The sequence below is a fragment of the Pelobates fuscus genome, chromosome 11 (assembly GCF_036172605.1).
Source record: "Pelobates fuscus isolate aPelFus1 chromosome 11, aPelFus1.pri, whole genome shotgun sequence".
NCBI classification, from domain to species: domain Eukaryota; kingdom Metazoa; phylum Chordata; class Amphibia; order Anura; family Pelobatidae; genus Pelobates; species Pelobates fuscus.
Genome location: NC_086327.1, coordinates 72,748,825 through 72,770,642, shown reverse-complemented (window position 1 = coordinate 72,770,642; position 21,818 = coordinate 72,748,825).

Here is a 21,818-nt window from a genome sequence, read left to right as displayed (position 1 = left end):
AGCAGACTGAGGGCTCCAGATCTTAAAATGTACTGTTGAATACTGGATTTAATTGAAAGCAGTAAAATTTAAGATGCAAGGGGCCATGGTATGAGGCCTACTTTTATGAAGTCACCATTGGTTTTGGGAAGGAATTTAATGCAGAGACCAACTGTCCAGTTTGTTCACACATTTTGTTTTATTTTATTTGCCTAATCAATAACCATGTAGCCTCAACTAACCCTCCCCCCCCCCCCCCAAAAAAAAGTTGATGGAACAGGAGAAGCATCTGTAAAATAAGTACTAACAGGACAACCTTTTACTTATCAGGAAGTCTGTGTAACAACCTACAGAACAGCCATAGATAAATAATTACAATATTGGTAACCTGGAAAATGATTGAAGGTATGGTATTTCTGAATACATTTTTATTGAAGATGAAAAAATTTGCTTGAAGAACTCTCAAATGGTGTAACTAATAAGGTCTCAATATTATTTGTCTGTGCAATGGATTGTTCCTCCTTCAAATAAGAAGACATGAAATTTAAAACTTGAAATGTAAAAATGTCTTTTGACATAGCAAGTTCTTTAAAACAGGAAACAATCATAAACAACATTTTTTGTTTGAAATAATGTTCTGGAAACTTTATGGATGGCATTGCGTAATAAAAAATACAGTTGTAATCAAACTTATTCAACCCCCATTGAAAATCAGGTTTATTGTAAAAATTTACAGACATTCAACTGTTTGCAATTGAAATAGCTGAACACAACAAATGCTTTAAGTTTTGCTATCAACGAGATATAAGCAGAAAGTGTCTGAGTGGGCATTTTTGTGTCTGTCGGCAATGAAATGTAAGGCAGAGAGGAAAATTGTGATCAAATCAGATGCGCTAATTTCACACTATAAGGCCGTCAGGACCTGAGCTCTTATTTAAAGGGGTACTCTGCAAGGCCACCCCAAACTCCTCCTCTGTAATTGGAGCATCTAAGCTCTGTCTATCTTTGGATGACAATCAGAGTCCTGGGGGAAAAAGTGTGGAAACTCACCCAAGCGCCCTCCCCCTCCCCCAAAAAATACACTTGTATGCACATATAAAACACGTGTACACACACACTGACAGGTGCACACAGACACACACATACACTCACAGACACACACCCACTCACAGACACACATACATGCACACATATACTCAGGCACTCACATAGTGGTGTATTTTATGTTTGTGCTGCCCTAGGCATGACTAAACCTGGGCACCCCCCTAATCTAAATTTACCACTCCTTCCTGTCAAGGGCGCACCTCTTCCTGATTAAGAACCCACCCCTTCCTCTTTAGACTCCACCTTTTCCTGCTCCTTTTAAAGGAATACTATAGTGCCAGGAAAACAAAGCTGTTTTCCTGGCACTGTAATTCCCTATAGTGCCCCCCTCCCTTGTGTCCTCCCCTCCCCCACTCGACACTGAAGGGGTTAAAATCCTATGGGTATTTAACAGATGCTGGATGTCCTAATGCACAGTGTGAGGACGTCCAGCATCAGTTAGGCAACTTTTGGTCACCTAACCACCCAAAAGTCCCTCTTGTGGCTATCTGGTAGACAGCCACTAGAGGTGGTGTTACCCCTCAAGGTAATCATTGCAGTTTCTTAGAAACTCCAATAATTACACTTCCAGGTTTAAGGGGACTGGGACACTGCGCCCAGACCACTTCAATGAGCTGAAGTTGTCTGGGTGTCTATAGTGTCCCTTTAAGCACACACTCTTACAGACACACACACATTCACTGACACACACTGGCAGATACACACACTGAATGACAAACATACAGACGTCACTGATTTGACACACATATTCACTGACACACACTCATTCACTGACAGAGAAACACACACTAATAGTCACACACACACTAAATGACAAACAGACTCTTGATTTGACACACTCACAAACATACACATGCATACACTATCAGACGCTCATACACAGACACGTACATACGCTAACAGACGTAAATACACACACACATACACTAACAGACATACACATTGACATACACTGACACAAACACACACACATACATACATACACACACTCACACACTAACAGACACACACACACACTAAAAGACATACATACACACTAACAGACACACATACACACATATACAATAACAGAAATAAAAATTTGCAGCCAAAATTAACACTGCACAGAGGAGCTGTGGAAGGGCCAGAAGAGAGAGACCAGGGCTTGGGAGAGAGACACCTAGAGGGGCTGGGAGGACATAAAGACACATAGGGGCTGGGGAAAGGGCAAAAGAGACAAATAGAGGCTTTAAAGCGGCACTGTCATGCCGAACTTACCTTTCCTCAATCTCTTCCTCTTCTCTCCCTCTCTCAGGATCTGTTATTCTTTTCTTCCTGTCTTCTTTAGTTTTCTTTAAAATCATAAGACAAAGTAGGGACTCTTTGTCTTATGGAGGATTTCTCCGCTTGACCAGCTCAGACCAGCGGAGGAGCAAAGTGTGCTTCATTTCCGCTGGTCAGAGCAATTTTCCCATAATCCTTACCTTTCCTCTGTGTTCCCGCGATGCTTCCTGTCATTTTAGACGAAACTGCCGAATTGCGTTCTAACTGAATGAGAACAGTATGTTTGTTTGTTTTAGAACGCAATTCGGCACTTTGTTCGGATCGCAATTTCATTCTAATAAATGAAACTCTGATCCTATTCATTGCTGTGGCTGCATCTTGCAGCCGCTTAGTAGATAACTCCCTAATTCCCACGGTATCAGGGAGCTATCTACTAAAAGGCTGAAAGACCTAAACTGGTCTTTCAGCCAAATTTACTAACACTAAGTAAAAATGACTTAGTATTAGTAAATAATATGCCCCTACTCGCAATACCGCGAGTAGGGGCATGTCTAGTAACCAGTGAGCAGCCTGTGGCTGCTCACTGTAAAATAAAATAGAAAACCTATTGGCCCTCACCCCTAAACGACGGGTAGGGGCCCTAAAGTAAAATAAGGGAGGGAGACCTATTGTCCCCCCCGGCCCCCACCCCTGAGCGGTGGGTGGGGGCCATAAAGATAATGAGGGGGGGATCTACTGTCCTCCCCCCCGGCCCCCACCCCTGCGCGGTGGGTGGGGGCCATAAAATACAATGGGGGGGACCTACTGTCCTCCCCCTGGCCCCCACCCCTGGGCGGCGGGTAGGGGCCATAATGGTAATAAGGGGGGGGGACCTACTGTCCTCCCCCCCCGGCCCCCACCCCTGGGCGGCGGGTGGGGGCCATAATGGTAATAAGGGGGGGGGACCTACTGTCCTCCCCCCCGGCCCCCACCCCTGGGCGGCGGGTGGGGGCCATAATGATAATGGTGGTGGGGACCTACTGTCCTCCCCCCACCCCCACCCCTGAGCGGCGGGTGGGGGCACTAAGTAAATTCCCCCGCCCCCCCCCTTCAAGGTGACTAGGGGTCCCCAAGCCCCTAGTCACTCACCCCCCACCCAAATAAAAATGCCTCTACCTACCCCCCTCACCCTAAAAAATAGTGAGGGGGGAATAAAATTGCTAACCTGTAAAGTAAAATTAAACTTACCATTCAACGTCTTCTTTTTTCTAAAATCTTCATTTTTCAGCCCCAAAAAAGGCCAAATAAAAAACCATCATACCCGTCGAACTAAAAATAAAATAAAAAACCCGAGCGCAAAAAAAAACCCCGATGTAAAAGAATAAACCCGAGCGCGAAAAAAATTATCCATCTTCACCCATGGAGGGCTCCGCGCAGACTGAGCTCCGCAGGGCGGGGGAAGGCTTATAAAGCCTTGCCCCGCCCTGCAATTAGGCTAAGAACACTCTGATTGGTGGGTTTGACACAGAGCACTGTGATTGGATGGATTTCAAGCCATCCAATCACAGTGCTCTGTGTCATTTTACAAGTTTGGGAAAATTCCAAAGAACTTTCCCATGCTTGTAAAATGACACAGAGCACTGTGATTGGATGGCTTGAAATCCATCCAATCACAGTGCTCTGTGTCATTTTACAAGCGTGAGAAAATTCCAAAGAACTTTCCCACGCTTGTAAAATGACAAAGAACACTCTGATTGGCTTAAACCCACCAATCAGAGTGTTCTTAGCCTAATTGCAGGGCGGGGCAAGGCTTTATAAGCCTTCCCCCGCCCTGCGGAGCTCAGTCTGCGCGGAGCCCTCCATGGGTGAAAATGGATTATTTTTTTTGCGCTCGGGTTTTTTCTTTTCGTCTGTTTTTTTTGCGCTCGGGTTTTTTATTTTATTTTTAGTTCGACGGGTATGATGGTTTTTTATTTGGCCTTTTTTGGGGCTGAAAAATGAAGATTTTAGAAAAAAGAAGACGTTGAATGGTAAGTTTAATTTTACTTTACAGGTTAGCAATTTTATTCCCCCCTCACTATTTTTTAGGGTGAGGGGGGTAGGTAGAGGCATTTTTATTTGGGTGGGGGGTGGGTGACTAGGGGCTTGGGGACCCCTAGTCACCTTGAAGGGGGGGGGGCAGGGGAATTTACTTAGTGCCCCCACCCGCCGCTCAGGGGTGGGGGCGGGGGGAGGACAGTAGGTCCCCCCCACCATTATCATTATGGCCCCCACCCGCCGCCCCCTCATAGAGTGAGGGGGGGACCTGGGGGGCTTATGAAGTGGTGGGGAGCACTGCTCCCTGCCGCTTCTATCTTTACATATTACAAGGAGGGAGCTGCACGCCGGTAGCTCCCTCCTTGTAATAAACTGAACGAATAAACGAACACTGATATTCGGTGTTTGTGTGTTCGTTTGATTTTTTCTTTTCATTCATTCGTCTGTCTGATGAATGAATGAATAGGTGAAATTCCCGTTCGCATGTCCAGGTGTTTCACTGGGCATGTGCGGGAATCTCACAGTCTGTGTAGTGTGGGTAGATGACGTGTCCCACAGGGACTTCACCTACCCACACAAAGATGGCGGCGCCCTGAATATAGATCGGGGCAGAAAATAAAGAATAAAAAATAGGTAATATGGGGGGCTTAGGGGCATTTGGGGGTGACTAGGGGGTCGATTGGATGTAGTGGAGGCGGGAGGGGGGTTAAAAAAAAAACGTGATTCGGCCGCTTTAACTAAGGAGATTTAGTTGACTAAAATCTACTGCAGATTTAGTCGACTAAAACTTAAACAATTCAGATTACTAAAATACGACTAAAACTAAAATGGCTTTTCAGTCAAAAGACTATGACTAAAACTAATTGAAATTTCCTGTCAAAATTAAGACTAGTGAGCATACCTTAAGATGGTAACATTGTTGGTGTGAGCTCCTTCTTGTTGTAAAGGCAGCAATGCCAGAAGGAAATAATAGAGTGACAAGTATAACTGAATGTTATAGGAGGATTGTTGCTCACTTCCAACACGGTTTGAATGCTAGCCAACTCTTGAGGCAGGAGCAAGAGAATATATTATATATTATCAATTTGTGTTTGAGGAAAGTGTATTTTTAACTTTCACTCACATATGTATATTAGTATTCTGTGCTATTGTGTTAAGTATATTTGATTAATTTTCCTAGTTTAGGGTGTTTTCTCCCTTACATGTCTAATTACTTCATTACCTTGGAGGTATTTAAATCAGGTCCTTTTTGCAGCTATCTAGTCTTGAGAAAGTCCCGTGGGCGGGACGAAATGCGTAGACGTGGCTGCACTTTGTTGCTGGACCCACTCGGTTTCTCTCCGCTGCATTTTAGTGTTCACTTGTTATTTTTATTTTTTGTGTCTTTAATTATATATATTTTTTTGGTGAGTGAGGGTCTTAGTGCCAATACACTCCTGACCCCTGGAAGGTGAGGACTCTCATATATATCAACAGCTGTTTCATCAAACTGTACCGCGGTCTTTTGAGAAGATACCGACCGCGGTATATGTTTTCAGCTCGTGTGTGATCTACCAGCTGCATCAGTGGGTGGTCTGCCACAACTACACCGCGGTCTTTTTTGAAGATCTCGACCGCGGTGTATATCATCGGTTTCCGACGGATCCCCTTTGGAGTGGGTCGGAGGCTTGCTGCACAGAACACCCACTCTCCTTTATTTTTTACTTGGTTCTTTCTCTGAGTACCGACTTCCAATCACATATACCTCGGTGGGGGGCCCACACCGAAGCAGGTACTATTATTATTGTTTATTTTATTTTTTATTTCCATTTGTATATATTATTTTTTGTGATTTCTTTTTTACAGATATTGTGTCACTTTTTGGGCAGCTGCTTTGATACTTTATTTTATACTATGTACCTATAATATAGAGTTCATTGGTACACCATTTATACTTTACGTTATACTATGTACCTACAATATAGAGTTCATTGGTACATCATTTATAATAGTGGGTTCATGCATTCATTGTGATTTTTATTCATTTAGTGTTTGTTTTGATTTATTTTAATTATACTTATTGTATATGAGTTTTATCTCAATAAATACAGCATATATATTTTCCAAAATATCTATTTCTGAGCGCACATACTTTTCTATTTTTTTGAGCTAACATTCAATTTTAGATGCTTGTGAACGTATGTAGCTGCCAGCCTTTAGTATCTGTTATTCATTACACCTTGTATTTATTTTCCAAAAGACTATGACTTTTGGAATTTCCTGTCAAAATTAAGACTAGTGAGCATACCTTAAGATGGTAACATTGTTGGTGTGAGCTCCTTCTTGTTGTAAAGTCAGCAATCCCAGAAGGAAATAATAGAGTGACAAGTATAACTGAATGTTATAGGAGGATTGTTGCTCACTTCCACCACGATTTGAATGCTAGCCAACTCTTGAGGCAGGAGCAAGAGAAGGCATCTCTTACCACACACTGTCTATGACAAGATATTAGTTCAGGTGGAACTCCACTTTGGAGATGCTAGAGAGACTTTTAGAGCAGAAGTGGGCAATCCGAAATCTGGAATCAGATCAGTACATTGGTATTGTGTCTCCACTGGGTAGAGACGATTAAACAGTGAAGGATAGCTAGTGGCAGTTCTAAAACCTTTTAGGAATGCACTTAAAACTTGAGCCAGAACACCAATCTGGGACAGGTTATCCCCATGTTAATACATGTAGTGAGCTAGATGGATATCCTCTTTGAAAACCCTCCTTCTGGCTGCATCAGTGGTGTGGCAATGTCTCCTGGTCAAGCTGATAAGGACTTAAGGAGTAAAACAAGTGAGTGGGTTGTCAGTGGCCTATTCACTGTTTTCTTTCACATTTATCTCCTTATTTGTGTATTTTTTTTTTATTATTTTCCACTACTTCCCAAATCGACTTCAAGGTGGTTCAGCTTGTATACATTTTTGCTTAATTGCTTTGTAATTTTGAGGAATATGGAGGTGTAGCCAAGTTGTGCCATTTACAAGTTATTTGAGCGTCACCTTATATTTAACACGCTGGTCATTGTTTGTGAGTGAGCTGCGTATAATTATATAATATATTTTTATATTTCGTCTCCTTTTACATATATTGGAGATCTTTATAATTTTCCTATGCAATATTTCTCTACGTTGTACATTCAGTGTGCTTCACTTTTTAAACGGGTGTGACATATTGTTTTTCTTTTAGCACAAATTAATATTCATTTTCTCTATTTCAAAAGATATATTTAATTTCATTGACATAAGACAAAACAAACACAGCACAAGAAAAAAGACGAAAAAGAAAATACTAAATTGCATGTACACAAAAGGAAACAAATACATCCAATACCAGTTCACACCGTCTGTGAGGAAGGGGGTTGAGCTTAACCAACCTGAAAAAAAAACATAATATAAGGTAACACAAGATCTGATAGAACAATGATCAGTCATTATTTTGTGCCACGATTCACACATATACTGCTTCCTAGGTTCTAATCTAAACCTTGAGACTTGTATAGTAATGCCTCCATATTTAATTGAAACAGAACCTGTGAAAACCCAGCATAGCTCATGTAAAAGATTTAGTAGATTACTTGTTGCTGGCAATGAGAATTTTAGCTACCACCATAAAATGAATATGTATAAATGCATCTTTACTTTGAAGGTATTTGATGTTCAAATTTAGTATGACATTCTCTGGGGCTTTATGAAATTAATTTGTTTAATAACTCTAATCCACAAAAGTCTCATTCCATAATTATTTTATTATATCACACTCACACCAAATGTGAATTAAAACACCTCAGTGCTTATTGCATCTCCAATAAACTGGAATATTATACATTCTAGACTGTATTATTGTACTGTATTATACATTTTAGACAAGTAGGATAGAACCGAATATCATCTGTTCATTATTTAAAAAAGATTTCACCTTATCCACTAACTCATTTTTAAACAATGAGCATATCTCCTGAACTGCCTCTATATAATTACGGATTGAGTTTTTATTTATATAACTCTTTAATCTAATATACGTAATAGTTCCTTGTTAGGTAAGTTAAAATCCTGCACTAATTGCGGGAATGATTTAATTTTATCTAGCTGCAATAACTGATCCACCCGAAAAATACCCATTTGTACCCGCTTACTTAATCTCAAATCTTTTACATAGTATGATATATACGATATATATTTTCTATTCCACTCTTTTGGTTCACCTTTCTCCAACAATTTAATAATGAGTCTGTAACGGGACCGCTGCCTAGCTGTGAATTGGCCTTTCCTATGTGTGGATGTGCCTTCCTGGAATGTGTGTTCCCCCTTTGTAATTCTCTCCCTTTCCTTAATTTTGACCTTAAATCATGCAAAGTACCTTTTAACCACACGGGGGCGCTCCGGCACACGGACCCCCGTGTGCCAGACCACCCCAATACTCCATTTAGAACGTTTAGTTAGAATGTTCACACCTTGCTAATGAGGTGTGAAAACCACAGACCGCATGGGAACAAGCGGCGCGTGCTTCCCCTGGGTGGCTGCCGGTTCGTATCACAGAACACCCACCAGGGGGAGCATTCATATCCCGGACCGGCCTCCACGCACTGTCTTCGATCCCCGTGTTGGGGTTCACCCTACCCGCTCCCCAACAGAGCTATAATCACTTTTACCTCCCCTACTTGGCAGCTTCAAGGCTAGACTCGTGGCTGCCCAGGAGAATGCTCTTTCCGGTGGAATACCTGCATGGGGGAATACACTGGGGAGAGGGACGCGCACCAGCAGGGAATCTCTGGAGCTATATGTCAGTCTCACAGCTGCAGGGTCCCGCTTGCCGCGTGGATGTCCGTGCTGACCAATGGGAGAAGGCGCGCCCATTTAAACTGGGTTTGCACCATTTTCCTGGTTGGTCGGCATGAGTAAGCTCTGATTGGTCGCTGTGGGGCGCCGGCAACAAATCAGAGCAGGAGTGCCCGTTCAAACGGGGTTTCGCGCGCTTTTATCTGATTGGGCAGCGAGGCCCCTCTCGTCCCTAGACGCTGATAGGAGCGATTTGGTTTCACGCCTTTCAGCGGATTGGTGCAATCGGGTTTTGCGTCCTTTCTTCTGATTGGGCCGCAAAACCCCTGTTCTTTTCGAACGCCGATTGGCGCAACCAAGTTTTGCTCACTTTCTTCGGATTGGGCGGCGAAACTCCCTGCTCTCCAGAGCGCTGAATCGCGCTACGTTTGAATTCACTGGACTAAACCAAGCAACTCTATAGAACTACTTTCGGGGATTACAGAGCCTCGAGCCCCAGACTTTGAAGGCTGATATCTCGGGCTCTGTACATCCGATCGTCCCACTTTTTGCAGGGATCCCAGATGGGACACGGGGCTTTTTAGCAACCCTGTAAACCCTTCTCGTCCCGGGCACCAAGCCCTAAAGTTCACCCCCTGTATGTATTGTGTTTTCATGTGTGTTATCTGCAGCCCAGCCTCCTCCTGCCTGGGATTGTGTTGTGTTGGATGGAGACCCCCTGCGGGTGTCTGTGCATAAAAAGCTGTGTGCCCAAATAAAGATTGTCAAAGGTTGTACCCTGGAACTGTGTGTCGTTCAGTTACTGGGGGAAATGGATCTGACCTATTATTAATAAAGGGAATAACCAGCTGTGTTATCCAGGTACCGCTACAACTGGTGGTAGAAATGGGATCCCATGTCCCTTCCAACAGACCCATGGACTATAGTTTCCTCGATTTAACTATTTTTTTGTAATAATGGCCAAATAAAGAACAAATGCTTTAAGCCAACGGATGGTAATGGATATGTCCATCGAAATAGTTACCATCACCTGCCATGGCTCAGAGGTATTGCTAAAGGACAATTTACATGTCTTAGGCGTAATTGTTCCCATTTACAGGATTTTGAGGAAAAATCCCACCATATAAAAAATAAGCTTTTGGAGAAGGGATACAAGAGAAATGCCTTGGAGAGGGAAATTCGTCTTATTTCCAAAACAGAGAGGAATTCCCTATTGGTGGACAAACCTTCCAATGATAGGTTTAAATCTGCATTTATGACCCAGTATAATCTGGACCATGGAAGAATAAAAAACAGCTTACAAAAACATTGGCTATATTACTGCAGTACCCAGTCTTGGGAACCTATTTACCAAATAAGCCTACACTCCTATATAAAAAGAAAAAGTCGTAATCTCAAAAACATGTTCGCTCCTAGCTACGCAATAAAAACTGATGTTGGTAATACTGTTACTTAGAGGATGTCATTCATGTAAAGCCTGCTCCACTATGTCTTTGGATAGTACCAACCAATTCTCTAGTTTCACTACGGGAGAAACTTTTAAGATCAAGTCCGAGATTGGATGCCACACAGACTTTGTAGTTTATTTGCTGCAGTGCCCGACGTGCCAAAAGAACCCTTAAAGTCAGTGTTTTAGAACACCTAAATAATATAAATAAGAGCCTCATGACACATTCGGTCCCAGTGCATTGAAAGTCCTGCCCCTATTTTTCATTTAAGAGTTTCAGACGTATAGGCATCGAAAGGGTGACATCATATTGGCGTAGGGGTGACAGAGCAAAGAAACTTGCCCAACATGAAATCACAAACTCCAAACGCTAGAACCAAAGGGACTTAATGTGGATATAGACTTAGTCTGCTTCTTGTGATACAGACCATTCCCCTTATTATATATTCTCCTTCTTATGTTTGGTTTTTATACCTTTGTGTACGGGTTCCATATGCTCTCTACATGGGGGTTCCCAACTACAGTCTAACGATAGGCTATACAATTATATAATTTAGCAGAGAGCATATTTGAAATCTACATAGGTCATCAATTGAATTCAGTCATTATTTTGAATACCATTGAAATATTGTATGTTCATGGTTTAATGTACTTTTTTGTTTTAATATTCTTGGTGATATGTCTAATAAACACACTTTAGGATTACATTTATTGCAGTAAAGGAAAAATAGAAATAGAAATTGCTAATGTCCATTCTTTGAATTGGGGATATTAAATGGAATTTATTGTTGTTTCATGACTGGGTATTCAGTCATGTATTATATAAAAAATAGGTATGTGTGGTTATATGAGATTATGTTAATCTTTCTAATAATTACTTTTCAAAACATGATAAAGAACAATTGACATCCAGCAATCATTGCACTCATTCACTTTATATATTAACTGTCATTTTAAATGATTATTTTTGATTGAGCGATGTCTAATAAATAAATACAATAAAAGATTGAATCAGTAAAAATAAAACCATCACCTATATCAATATCAGTGTCTGCAGAGCAGACCAGAGCAGCCACTCCCGCATCCCTCCTGCTAGCAGTGTCTGGCCTGCTTCAGCAGGGTTGGAGCTGGAACTGGAGGACAGACAGCAAATTTAAGATTGGAGAAGAGGGGCTTGGGGGAGGGGGGCAATGTATTAATTTGAGGGAGGGGGCACTGTATTAATTTAGGGGAAGGAGGGGACCAGTTTATTAATTTGAGGGATCGGGCACTGTATTTGGGGGAGGGAAGGGGCACTGTATCAATTTAAAGGTTGGGAGGAGGCACTGTATTAATTTGTAGGAGGGAGGGGGCACTGCATTAATTTGAGGGAGGGCAGTGTATTAATTTGAAGGAGGGGACACTGTATTGTTTTGAGGGTGGGAGGAGGCACTATTACTTTGGGGGAGGCAGGGGGGCAGTGTGTTAAATTGGGGGGAGGGTAGTGTATTAATTTGAAGGAGGGAAGGGGCCAGTGTATTAACTTGGGGAGTGGTGGCAGTTTATTAATGGGAGGGAAGGTGGGGGTCATTGTATTACATTTGGGGCAGTGTATTTATTTGAGGAAGGGGGCCAGTGTACTAGAGTGGTGGGGGGCAGTGTGTTAAATTGGGGGGAGGGCAGTGTATTAAAGTAGAGTGGTGGGAGTGGGGGCAGTCTATTCAATTAGAGTGGATGGAGGAGGGGGAGTGTATAGATTGGGTGAAGGGGGCAATGTATGGTGGAGTGGATTAGTGGAGGGAGGAGGGGCAGTGTGTTGTTGTTTTTGGGGGCAATGTATTGGATTTGTGGGAAGTGTATTAGAGTGGGAGGAGGGGCAGTGTGTTAGATTGGGTCTGCATGGAGGCGCTGAACACTCCCCATGAGGATGCTGATTGGCCGTGCAGCTTTTTGCCACACATGCACAATTGTCTCCCAATGCTTTCATATGGGAAAGAATTGGATTGGCTGAGATCATCGACTTTGAAGTGAAGAACACACTCACAGAACTTCAAAATCAACAAGATAACCTAATTTGTTTTTTACAGCTGTGCAACAGCATACATTCACCATTTCAGTCCCATTACCAAATATTTCTTAATATGTCAAGGTAGTTGGACTGAAATGTTGTTGATATGCATTTCTTAAAATAAATTAGCTGTTTTGTTTACTTTGAAGCTCTACGAGCGCAAAGAAGGCCGTCCAGTGTCAGGCAACTTTTTTATACTGTTCTTTTTTTAAATAAACCTACGTTTCTATGGAAACTAAATGTTGTTTTTTTTTGAGGCCCACATAAACGTAAACCTTGTTTATTTTGCCTGTCTTAGCCTTTATGTTTGACATGCTTGACCTATACTATGCAATAATCATTAGATAGGTGTTCATTATCTTGCACTTTAATTCATTATAAGGGTTCTGTTTAAATATCAATTGATGGTATTAATAATTTTCTCTTTAGCAGATCGAATACTTGCTGTTCTGTTTTGTTAACATCAATGTTAATATCTTGTATTATGTTTGGCGACCCCTAGAGGCCGCACATCACTCCAGTGAACTATGTGGCAAGTATATAGCTGTTTTGATCTCTGTGGCTCACATCACTCAACAAATGGAATGCGGAAGTGTCCAATGGAACGCCCTTCCGGTTCCGGTTTTCAGCAAATTTCTAATTACGGTAGACTGCTATTTCTGTACAAGCATTTGTAATTGCTTTGATTTTATGGTCTGAGGAAGTTCCAAGTGTGGGACGAAACGCATAAGACCACAACTACTGTTTTATTAATTTATTAGAGTTATAATAAAAGCCTGCTATTTTATACTACCACCCAGAGTCCTGATTTCCTGTGATTCTTCGGGCAGCGGAGGGAGATTTCGAGCCCACCTATTTACATTGTGGGAGGCACCCTTGAGCGCATTACACCTCTATATCTTATTTTGCAGCCATATCCCATTTGTGTTTTGCTTGTAACTGGGGCAAATAGGTCAGACCTATTATTAATAAAGGGAATAACCAGCCAGGTTACCCAGGTCCCGCTACAGAGTCTAAATGCACATTGGCCTTTCTAGCGATAGTTATCTGAGGGTCTCTACTCCCAACCATAAGAGGGCGCCCAAATCAGTAATTCCACAGGCCTCACTCACTAAATAATACCATCCTTCTTCTTTAACACTATCCACTTCGTCTTATGTATATGAAATATTAAATTAGCATAATATGTTCTCTCAATAATAGGAAACCCCAATGCCCAAGCATTCAAATGGTTGCTCCTGCAACTGTCATCAAAACAAAACACTTATCCCTCAATGAACATTATCCTAGCAACCTACCACCCTACCCTTACCTTTTGTGTCACATTACCCCACTCCCACTAGCATGTAAGCCCATTGAGCAGGACCCTCACTCCCTCTGTTCTTGTGTGTCCAACTCTTCTGATTACAAATACGTGTCTGTTAGTCCACCCATTGTACGACACTACGGAACTTGTTGGCGCTTTATAAATAATAATAATAATAATAAAACACTGAATTATATCTAACCAAGGTTTAGACAATTTTAGAGGGGGGCATACAAAATAGATAGGACCATTTACAGGGCCAGCGCTTCCATTCGGCCTAGGGCACTCTTGAAGAGGGGCGCCCACAGGGGTTGTAACACTCCTCTGGATCAGCTGAGAACATGCTGCAATTGACAGACCTGCCAGCACCCGCCCCTCTCTGCTCCTGTTATCTCCTCCTTTATGGTAATTTTGCAGCTTCAAATGTAGCATTGATGTTGTAATTGTAACCCCTCATCTGTCCGCCCACTGCACCTCAACCCCACCAATCCCACAACCAACTCTTCCTTACCTAGCCCCAAATACTCTAACTCCCCCTCCCCAGCCTGCTCCTGCTCTCCTCCAAAGATTCTGCCTCCAATCCAGACAACCTGTCCGTTGAAGAGGAGGGCACTGCAAGATTAGAGCTGCTCCTGTCCTGTTTCTGGACTGCTTATGGGAGGGACCACAGTCAAAAACTGCAACCATTGCAGAAGAGGAGGTACCACACTCACTGAATGGGCTCCTTCTAGTTTCCCCACCTGAGAATAAGAAGCTGCTTGCTGTGTGTGTGTGTATCAGGCAGTGTGTGTCTAGATATTGTGTGTGTGTGTGTGTGTCTGTGAGTGTATTTGCTAAGCAGTGTGTGTGTCTGTGTGAGTGTATGCATTAGGCAATGAGTATGAGTATGATACAGTTTTTGTGTTTTGTTGCATGTATGTATTACATGTATTAGTGTCAGGATCGGGACAGGGATCCAACACGCAGAGTACAAAGAGTGGAAAGGTACGTATACCGGGCCTTAGAATGGCCGGACTAACGTACCGAGAGTAATAAAGAATAGTCAGAGACAAGCCAAGGTCGAGGGAACGAGAAGACAGATAAGCGAGAGACAAGCCGGGTCAAGGGATAACAGAGAAGCAGGATAGTACAACGAGCCGAGTCAAAACCAAAAGAGCAAACTAGAATACCAGAGCACTGAGTGACTAGACAGGCTAGAACCACGACAGGGCAATGAGCTGAAGTAAGGAGTAAGCTTAAATACCCTGGCTCTGGATGGAAATCACGCCTCTGACAAGTACCGATTGGATATCGGACACTTGAGTGACAGATTGCTCGTGATAGCGTCATGACGTCACGTATTGAGCGTCCTGCTAGAAAAGGACGTGGATTCCTCGCGGCCGGTGTTTAAGTGACTGGATGAACCGCGAGGAACGGAGGAAACAGCTCGCCTGGACGGATAAACCACCAAGTCTCTACCTCCCTTAGAGGTAGAGGCCTCAGGTACCCTGACAGTACCCCCCCTCTCAGATACGCCCACCGGGCGGAATGAACCGGGGCGAGATGGGAAGCGGAGGTGAAATGCTCTGCGAAGGCGAGAAGCATGAACGTCCTCCTGAGGTACCCAACTCCTCTCCTCAGGACCATATCCCCTCCAGTTGACCAGATATTGCAATTTTCCCCTTGAAATTCTGGAGTCAATGATGGAGCTGACCTCGTACTCCTCCCGACCCTCCACCTGAACAGGACGAGGCGAGGAGACCTTAGAGGAGAATTTGTTGCAAATGAGAGGTTTCAACAAGGAGACATGAAAAGAGTTAGGAATGCGTAAGGCAGGTGGCAGAGCAAGGCGATACGCAACCGGATTGATACGAGTGAGAACCCTGTAAGGACCTATGTAGCGAGGAGCAAATTTCATAGATGGAACTTTTAGGCGAATATTCTTGGTACTCAACCATACCCTATCCCCAGGAACAAAAACAGGAGCCGCTCTTCTATGTTTGTCAGCGTGTTTCTTGAACAGCGAGGAACTATGTAATAGAATTTGCCGAGTCTGATCCCATAATTTCTTCAGGTTGGCGACATGATCATCAACCGACGGTATCCCCTGAGAAGAGGAAACCGAAGGAAAAATCGAAGGATGAAAGCCATAGTTCATGAAGAAAGGGCTAGAGCGAGTTGAATCGCAAACAAGGTTATTGTGTGCGAACTCCGCCCAAGGAATCAGACCGACCCAATCGTCCTGGTGTTCGGAAACAAAGCAACGCAGATACTGTTCGATCTTTTGATTAGTACGTTCAGCAGCTCCGTTAGACTGAGGGTGATAGGCAGAGGAGAAGTTCAATTTGATGCCCATTTGAGAACAAAAGGATCTCCAGAAACGTGAGACAAATTGAGAACCTCTATCAGAAACAATCTCTGAAGGAATCCCATGTAGGCGAAAAACCTCTCTCGCAAAAATCTCCGCCAATTCAGGAGAAGTCGGAAGTTTAGGTAATGGCACGAAATGGGCCATCTTAGTAAATCTATCCACCACCGTGAGAATAACAGTCTGTCTCTTGGAAGCAGGCAAATCAACGATAAAGTCTATGGACAAACAGGACCAAGGTTTCTCAGGAATGTCCAAGGGGTGTAACAGGCCACATGGAGATGCATGAGGTAGTTTAGTCTTGGCACAAGTCTCACAAGCTGCGACGAACTCCTCAATATCTTTTCGAAGTGAAGGCCACCAGAAATCCTTGGAAATCAGAGAGTATGTCTTGCGAATACCAGGATGACCAGCTATTTTACTTTCATGAAAACATTGTAAGAGCTCCAGTTGTAGTTCAGGAGGAACAAAGTTTCTTCCCTCAGGAGTGTTTCCGGGAGCTAGATGTTGTGACTTCAAGATCTGGTCAAGTAGCGGAGAATGAATTTTGAGACTGGTATTAGCAATAATATTGCATTTGGGTACAATGGAGGACAAAAGTGGTTCAACTGAAGCAGAAGGTTCATATTGGCGAGATAGCGCATCGGCTTTAGAATTCTTTGACCCAGGTCTGTAAGTCAGAACGTAATTGAAATGGGTAAGAAACAACGACCAACGAGCCTGCCTGGAGGACAGACGCTTGGCCTCTCCGATATAAGACAAGTTTTTGTGGTCTGTCAGAATGGTAACAGGATGTAATGTACCTTCCAATAAATGTCTCCATTCTTTCAAAGCCTTGATAACCGCTAGTAATTCTCTGTCACCAATGTCATACCTGCTTTCAGTACCGGTCAATTTTTTAGAGAAAAATCCACATGGATGTAATGGTTTATCAACACCCAACCTTTGAGATAGGACAGCACCTAAACCAGTCTCTGATGCGTCTACCTCAAGTAAAAAGGGCAGAGAAGTGTCGGGGTGAACTAAAATTGGAGCGGAAGCGAAAAGCTCCTTGAGAGTCTTGAACGCAAGGAGAGCTTCAGTAGTCCAATTCTTAGTATCAGCCCCCTGTTTGGTCATGTTAGTGATAGGTGCAATAATGGAAGAATAGCCCTTAATAAAGCGCCTATAATAATTAGAAAAACCAATAAATCTCTGTACGGCTTTAAGACCTTTGGGTAAAGGCCACTCTAGAATGGATTGGAGCTTATCCGGATCCATCTTGAATCCCTCCCCAGAGATCACATAGCCGAGAAAGGTTACCTGGGTTTGATCAAAGCTACATTTCTCCAACTTGCAGTACAAGCCATGCTGGAGAAGCTTGTGCAAAACCCTCCTGACTTGTTTGTGATGAATCTCAATGTCACTAGAATGAATGAGTATATCATCTAGGTATACAATGACGCAATCTTGCTGAAATTCCCTAAGAACCTCATTTATCAGATCTTGGAATACAGCTGGTGCATTGCATAACCCAAAAGGCATAACAGTATATTCATAGTGACCATATCGAGTATTGAATGCCGTCATCCACTCATGTCCCTGCTGGATTCTCACCAAGTTATATGCCCCTCTGAGGTCTAACTTGGTGAAAATCGTAGAGCCCTTCAAACGATCGAAGAGTTCGGTAATCAAGGGAATCGGGTAGGCATTTTTAATGGTTATCTTATTTAGGCCTCGATAATCAATACAAGGTCTCAAAGAACCATCCTTCTTTTTAACAAAAAAAAATCCAGCCCCGGCAGGGGAGGAGGACCTTCTAATGAATCCCTTGTCTAAATTTTCGTGAATATACTCCTCTAGAACTGAGTTCTCTTTCGTAGATAACGGGTATACATGGCCTCTGGGCGGCATGGTACCAGGGAGTAGGTTAATTTTGCAATCAAAGGACCTGTGTGGAGGTAAGGTATCGGCTTTCTTTTTGTCAAATACAGCCTTTAAATCTAGATACTGAGACGGAATTTGTGTCTCTGTAGGGTTGTCAGAGTTAGCCGATGTGTTGGTTAAGCCGAGAGGTGAGACCTTCCGCAAGCATTTCTCTTGACAATTCTGTCCCCACGAAACTATCTCCCCTGACTCCCAATTAATAATAGGGTTATGTCTCCTCAACCAGGAGTACCCCAGAACTATGGGAATAGACGGAGAAGAAATGAGCAGTAAGGATATGTCTTCTCTATGTAGGATGCCAACAGTTAAGTTAATCGGTATGGTCTCATGGAAAATAACAGGCTCAAGTAACGGTCTACCATCGATGGCCTCAACAGCCAGTGGTGTCTCTTTTAACTGGGATGGAATAGCATGCTTGGCAGCAAAACCCTGATCTATAAAGCTCTCAGCAGCTCCAGAATCGATTAGTGCCATAGTCTTAACTACTCCCTTCTCCCACTTTAAAGAAACGGGTAACAAAAGCCTGAGCTCCTTGTAGTTGTGAATAGAGGACAAAGTAGAAACACCCAAGGCCTGTCCTCTAGAGGAACTTAGGTGCGAGCGTTTCCCGAACGATTGGGACAATTTAGGCGTAAATGACCCCTGACTCCACAATACATACATAAACCCTCCCTTCTTCTGTACTGTCTCTCCCTTTCAGTGAGATGAGTACTGCCTATCTGCATAGGTTCAGGAATACGTAAGTCCTCGAACTCAGAGATTTGAAAGGTAGGCGCTAGTTTAAAGGAGGGTCTACGGGTCCTATCTCGAGTGTTCTGCCTCTCTCTTAAGCGTTCATCAATACGAGATATAAAAGAAATTAAATCCTCCAAATTTTCAGGGAGTTCTCTAGTAGCGACCTCGTCAAGAATTACATCTGATAACCCATTCAGAAACACATCTATATAAGCCTGTTCGTTCCACTTAACTTCTGCCGCCAAGGACCTGAACTCTAGTGCATAATCCACAAGTGTTCGATTGTCCTGTCTAAGGCGCAACATTAATCTAGCTGCATTGACCTTTCTGCCAGGGGGGTCAAAAGTTCTTCTAAACGCAGCTACAAAGGCATTATAATTATAGACTAGTGGATTATCATTCTCCCATAAAGGATTGGCCCATCTCAAAGCTTTTTCAATGAGTAGAGTAATAATAAATCCAACCTTTGCTCTATCTGTAGGATAAGAGCGGGGTTGTAATTCGAAATGGATGCTAATCTGGTTTAGAAAGCCACGACACTTCTCCGGTGACCCGCCATAACGTACTGGTGGGGTAATACGGGAAGAAGCACCTACAGTGGCTACCTCTAGACCTGAGACTGCAGGAGAGATAGAAGGAGTACGTGTCTCCTCAGGTGGATTACTAGCACGAGACAAAAGTGCCTGTAGTGCCAAAGCCATCTGATCCATCCTATGTTCCATGGCGTCAAACCTGGGATCCGAAGAACCAAGCTGACTGTTTGTACCTGCAGGATCCATTGGCCCTGTCGTAATGTCAGGATCGGGACAGGGATCCAACACGCAGAGTACAAAGAGTGGAAAGGTACGTATACCGGGCCTTAGAATGGCCGGACTAACGTACCGAGAGTAATAAAGAATAGTCAGAGACAAGCCAAGGTCGAGGGAACGAGAAGACAGATAAGCGAGAGACAAGCCGGGTCAAGGGATAACAGAGAAGCAGGATAGTACAACGAGCCGAGTCAAAACCAAAAGAGCAAACTAGAATACCAGAGCACTGAGTGACTAGACAGGCTAGAACCACGACAGGGCAATGAGCTGAAGTAAGGAGTAAGCTTAAATACCCTGGCTCTGGATGGAAATCACGCCTCTGACAAGTACCGATTGGATATCGGACACTTGAGTGACAGATTGCTCGTGATAGCGTCATGACGTCACGTATTGAGCGTCCTGCTAGAAAAGGACGTGGATTCCTCGCGGCCGGTGTTTAAGTGACTGGATGAACCGCGAGGAACGGAGGAAACAGCTCGCCTGGACGGATAAACCACCAAGTCTCTACCTCCCTTAGAGGTAGAGGCCTCAGGTACCCTGACAATTAGGCAGTGTGTTAGTATGTATCTGTGAAGCAGTTTGTGTGTGTGTGGCTATTAGGCAGTTTATGTGAGTATGAGGCAGTTTATGTGTGTAGGTGTATGTATGTATTCTGCAGTGTGTGTGAATGTATTTGGCAGTTTGTGTGTGTGTGTATAAATCAGTTTGTATGTTTATGTATTAGGCAGTGTGTGTAAAAGGCAGTTTATGTGCGTATGTGTTTAGCAGTGTGTGTGTCAAATGTAATAGGCAGTATGGAAGCATGGATGTACAGTATTAGTCAGTGTATTTATATAGATAGATCTCTATTCCCTGTTGCTAACAGAAGAGGCAGACTAGCTGTATTAGCGTGTGCCTGCCTTCCACCTTTCTCAATGAGCTGTACTAGAGCGCAATGAGAAAAATAGAAAAGCCATGATCAAGAGTGCATTACCGGCTCCAGCACAAAGGTTTTTTCTCAATGAGAAGCTTCTGATTGAAGTATTACCTCAGATTATGGGCTTGCAGAAAAACATGATGTAAAAATAAAAGCATATTTTCTTTGGGGGTATATCTAATAAATTGTTAAAAACAAAAAACACTAGAATGTTTCCTTTTGGAGATTAATGAATAAACTTGTGACGCAATGGAACTATCTCATGAGGGGGCAGCAAAATGAATCCTTGCTTAGGGCGGCAGAATTCCTTGCTCCGGCCCTGACCATTTAGGTAATATATAATCAATGATCAAATAAATTCTAACCCACAAGGTAATTTCGACATGCTTCCATTTTTGTTTACAATAGGTTCTTTGCTTTAAGACATTTCATGAAATTAGTTAGCATGAGATCAGATACATCCCGAGTAAGACTGATACCAAGATCCGCAAGAGTATTTATACTGTAAAATTATAAGTGCTTTTACTAAAAACTCTACTCTTAAATTTAAGCATGCATAATTTCTTTGTTTATTGTACAATAATGTTTATGTCAGGATAATTGCCATGGTTTGCTTCAAGTAAGTTTTTTTTTTTAATGGCATCATAACCACTACAGTGCACTGTTGTGGTTTTGATGCCAGTGGTATCCTGCACGCAAACAATGTCAGTAGTTGAAGCATTTTCTCGTGGTTTGACAAGGTACAGAATGGCATCGGTCACTTTTTCTATATGTGCAGTATTATAGTACTGTACACTAGAAGAAGTGATCAGGATCACACCCTTCAGGAGGCCTGGTGATAGGTAAGTTTTGTGTTAGGCTAAGAAGAACAACTGCATGGAGCTTCCATTTGCTCTCCAGAGCCAAGCCGTTCAGTGCGTGCAGGGATAGATCATTGGCTGAGAACATCATATGATCACACCGCTAATGAGATAAATATTGCACCACCCGGCTTGGCTCAATGAAGAGAAAGAGAGATTCCAGCTCTCATGGTGGAGATGTTTATTGTGATCGCTGGCAGAACCAAGCAGAACACGGATAACTTCCATCCTAAACCAAGTCTACCATAAGCAAATGAATAG